This window comes from Bos indicus x Bos taurus, chromosome 9 (assembly GCF_003369695.1).
Source record: "Bos indicus x Bos taurus breed Angus x Brahman F1 hybrid chromosome 9, Bos_hybrid_MaternalHap_v2.0, whole genome shotgun sequence".
Classification (NCBI taxonomy): Eukaryota; Metazoa; Chordata; class Mammalia; order Artiodactyla; family Bovidae; genus Bos; species Bos indicus x Bos taurus.
Window position 1 is genome coordinate 81,522,183 of NC_040084.1, and position 4,903 is coordinate 81,527,085.

A 4,903-nucleotide genomic window follows, 5' to 3' on the forward strand; every position below is an offset into this window, starting at 1 on the left:
CCCCTAGGTCATCACAGAGCATTGGGCTGAGTTCCCTGTGTTATACAGCAACTTCCCACTAGGTAACTATTAATATTTTACGCATGTAAACCTGTACTTTGAATTGATGGACAATGACAGTGACCTAGAAGAATCTGAGAGTGGAGGCAGATAGACTAGTGAGGCGGTGTGACTATACTGTAGGTGGGAAACAAGGTCAAATTTTGGAGAGCCTTGAAATGTGAGGCACCTGAGACGAGGACAGCTTGTTGTCTCCAAGATCGATTTTCCTCTTCTTCCTCTACTTACAAATCACCCCATTTTAGTCAAACATATGTTCATTTGGAATAGAGATTAATCCCTGCCTCCCTTGCAGTTACATGGGCCATGTGTCTAAGGTCTGGTAAATGTGTGTAAGTGGAAATAGCCTGTGTAACGTCTGTGGAGTGGTATTAAAGAATAGATATTATATTCAACTTTTCTCCTTCCTGATGGTTAGAATATAAACTAAACCTTTATCCCTGCTCCCTACCCTCAAATTCGCATGTCAAATCGTAATTCCAGCGTGATGGTATTTGGAGGTGGAGCCTAATGAGGTGATTAGATCATAAAGGTGCAGCTTCAGTGTATGGATTAATGCCCTTATAAAAGAGATCTCTTGACCCTTTTCCTATGTAAAGACACAGAAAAAAGACGAACATCTATGAGTCAGAAATCAGACTCTGACCAGACACCAAATTTACCAGCACCTTCATTATGCACTTTCTGGCCTCCAGAACCATGAGAAATAGATTTCTGTTGTTTATAAGCCACCCAGTCTATGGTACTTTTGTTATAGCAGCCTGGACGGACTAAGAAATAAGGGCAAAATGACTAGAAATCGATCAGCCATGCTCTTGGGCCACAAGATAAGGGCAAACATGGTAGCCACTCATAGAGCAACAAGTTAGAAGCACCCCAAGTCCTTAACATCTGGGTCTACATATGAGACCTGGAATACTTATCTCTGCAACTTCGTCTGAGGGAAATGAACTTTGGTCTGGTTTTAGCCATTGTTGTTGGGGCTTTCTGTCATTCATAACTGACCCTATCTGTGAGCTGTGAAGAGCCACAAAAAGTTTTAAGCAGAGGAATGGAATTATGAATATAATCAATTGTAGAAGCTTGCTCACTGTATCTTGAAGGAACTGGAGAGATGAAAATCAATAGGCAAAGACACAACTTGGAATGATACGGCAGCCAGTCTGGTTTGAGATGGTCCTAAGCAACAGTGGGTTAGCAGGAATGAAAGGCTATGTGAAGTTATTCTGTGAAGATACCCACAGCCCTCTCACAAGTCCTACATTTTGGCTCTTGCTATGCCTTCTCATTAGAAAGACTTCCCCTTCAAGACCCAGTCCCGTGACATTGTCTTCAACATTCTCAGTGTTTCACTTTTCCATAAAAGTTTGTGCATTCATTTAGTTCATGCTAATAGTGCTCTTTCAAACACATACATGAACCTGACGGTTTCTTGTTGCAACTCCTTAGCCTTGCAGATGGAGAAGGCAATGGCACTCCACTCCAGTACTCTTGCCTGGAAAATCCCATGGATGGAGGAGCCTGGTAGGCTGCAGTCCGTGGGGTTGCTCAGAGTCGGACATGACTGAGCGACTTCACTTTCACTTTCCACTTTCATGCATTGGAGAAGGAAATGGCAACCCACTCCCTTTTTCTTGCCTGGAGAATCCCAGGGACGGGGGAGCCTGGTGGGCTGCAGTCCATGGGGTCGAGAAGAGTCAGACACAACTGAGCGACTTCCCTTTCACTTTTCACTTTCATGCATTGGAGAAGGAAATGGCAACCCACTCCAGTGTTCTTGCCTGGAGAATCCCAGGGACGGGGGAGCCTGGTGGGCTGCCATCTATGGGGTCCCACAGAGTCAGACACGACTGAAGCGACTTAGCAGCAGCAGCAGCCTTGCGGACAAGGCTTTTGAGGAGATAGCAATCATGGAATACTTACTATGTACCAGGCAGTGTATTAAACCCTTTATATGCGTGATCTCAGGTAATTCGCAATACATTTCTATGAACAGAGCAGACTGTCTCTAAGAACATGCCACCACTCTCAGCAAAGCAGCCTTTCTCTCCTAGCTATCCTACGTAGGCAAAGTGAAAGTGAAAGTCGCTCAGTCGTCTCCAACTCTTAGTGACCCCATGGACTGTATACTGGATTGGGTACTCATTCCATTCTCCAGGGGATCATTCCAACCCAGGGACTGAACCCATGTCTCCTGCATTGGCAGGTGGATTTTTTTTTTTTTTTTTTATCACTGAGCCACCAGGGAATCCCATGTGTGTGTGTAATTCTGTGCAATTTTATTCCAAGTATAGATTCATGTTACCACCAGAGTAACTGATATATAGTGATTCCATTATTTACCTCTTTGTATGTGTACCCACCTTTCACCTCCTCCACTCCTTGACTCTCATCCCTGTAGCACTATTCCGTCTCCATCACTATTACGTTATCATTTGGAGAATGCTTTATAAATGGAATCTTACTGTGGGTAGTCTTTTGGGAGGGCCATTTTTCACTGAGCATAATGCTCTTGAGGTCTAACCAGGTAGATAATTGTATCAACAGTTAACTTCTTTTTCATTACTGAGTACTATTACATGGTATGGATGTACATTTTTTAAACCATTCACCTATAAAGGAACATTTGGGCTGTTTGTAGTATTTTGTTATTATGAATAAAGCTGCTGTGAACATCCATGTAGAGATTTTTTTGTTTGAATATGTTTTAATTTCTCTGAGATTAAAGAATGTGGCTGCTTAATTATATGGTAATTGCATATTTTGTTTTGTAAAAAATTGCCAAATTATTTTCCAGAGTACCTATACAGTTTTACATTTCCACCAGCAATGTATGAGTAATGCAATTTCTCTGTATCCTTGCCAGCATTTAGTATTATCACTATTTTTTCCATTTTCTTAATTGTCATACAGTTCAAATACCATAAAACTCACCCTTTTAAAGCATATGATTCAGTGGGTTTTAGCATATGCACCATCACCACTACATAACAGCAGAACATTTTAATCATACCCTAGAGAGACCCTGCACACATTAGCAGTTTTTCCTCCCTCCCCACTCCTCCTCCCAGCCCCTGGCAACCACCTGTCTACTTTGTGTTTCTAGAGACTTGCCTATTCTAGACGTTTCATATAGATGTAATCATAATATGTGGTCTTTTGTGTTAACAGAAATTTTAATTTTAGTAGGTCTAATAGGTGCGTAGCGATATCTCATTGCAGTTTTAATTTTTATTTCCTTAATGGCTAATCATGTTGAACATGTTTTCACATGCTTATATGCCATCCTTATTTCTTTTTGGTGAAAATTTCTTCATGCCTTTTGCTTATACTATAACTAAATTGTTTACTATAGAGTTTTGGAGGTTTTTTAGATATTCAAGATATAAAGCCTTTGCCAGATATTGTATATAGCTTGCAAATCCACCCCAATTCTGTAGTTTGTCTTTTCATCTTCTTTGCAAGATTGTTCATAGAACAAAAGTTTTTAATTATGGAAATTTATTAATGTTCTCAGTGATTATACTTCTGGTGTCATGTCTAAGAACTTGCCTATCCCTGTTCCAAAAATATACAAAAACAAAAACAAAGGCATGTCATAATCCACCTACTGAAAGTCAGCAATATGGAGAAAAACCTTAAAAGGAACTAAGAAAAAAGGTACATTAAATATAGACTTTAAAGTGCTGAAAGAAAAGGTACAAAGGGAATTATTGATATTTTAATTTTAATTTCGTGAATACATATATGAATGTGTGTGTACACATATACATACAGGCAGTTGACCTTACACAACTGGATTGCTTGTTCAGCAGATTTGCAAGACTGATACTGGAACTTAAAGTCCAGAACAGACAGGCAGGAAAGGAAGATGGGCAGAAAATGGGGGAGACCAAGAACGGGCACCCCAGAACATGCCCCAGAAGGGTTTCAAACATTTTGTTTATGGAGAATATATCCAGTTGCTGCTGCTGCTGCTAAGCCGCTTCAGTCTGTCCGACTCTGTGAGACTCCATAGCTGGCAGCCCTCTAGGCTCCCCTGTCCCTGGGGTTCTCCAGGCAAGAACACTGGATGGTTGCCATTTCCTTCTCCAAAGCATGAAAGTGGAAAGTGAAAGTGAAGTCTCTCAGTCGTGTCCGACTCTTAGCGACCCCATGGACTGCAGCGTACCAGGCTCCTCCGTCCATGGGATTTTCCAGGCAAGAGTACTGGAGTGGGGTGCCATTGCCTTCTCCGTATATCCGGTTAGGCCCCAGGGAAAAAAAAGTCCCTCCAGGCAGGATTTGGATAAGAATCGGTTTCCCAGGTGGCACTGGTGGTAAAGAACCCATCTGCCAGTGCTGGAGACATAGAGATGTGGGTTTGCTCCCTGGGTTGCCAAGACTCCCCGGAGGAGGAAATGGCAATCCACTCCAGTATTCTTACCTGGAGAATCCTATGGACAGAGAAGCCTGGTGGGCTACATCCCACTGAGTGGCAAAAAGTCAGATACAACTGAAGTGACTTAGCACTAATTAAGTTTACACAGGTGAGGACAGGTGAAAGGAACCAAGAAGAAAACCTGAGGCAGGTTTCATACGGTATGAATGTTCCATATGAAACCATATGTTTCATATGATATAGTATGTTCTGGAATGATCCAGAACAAGTGCCAGCAGAAGGCTTTCCTTCCCCAGATTTATAAGCAGACCAGAGCTGCATGGCAGCTGCTGTAATCAGGGACACAGCTACTGCCAGGACCTCGGTGTCAAGCCTGGAAGGGAGTGAAGAGGAAATATTCTGCCAATTATCATTCTGCCTTAGGAACTCTTGGGGCTCAGAGCAGCAGATAGAAGGGCTGAA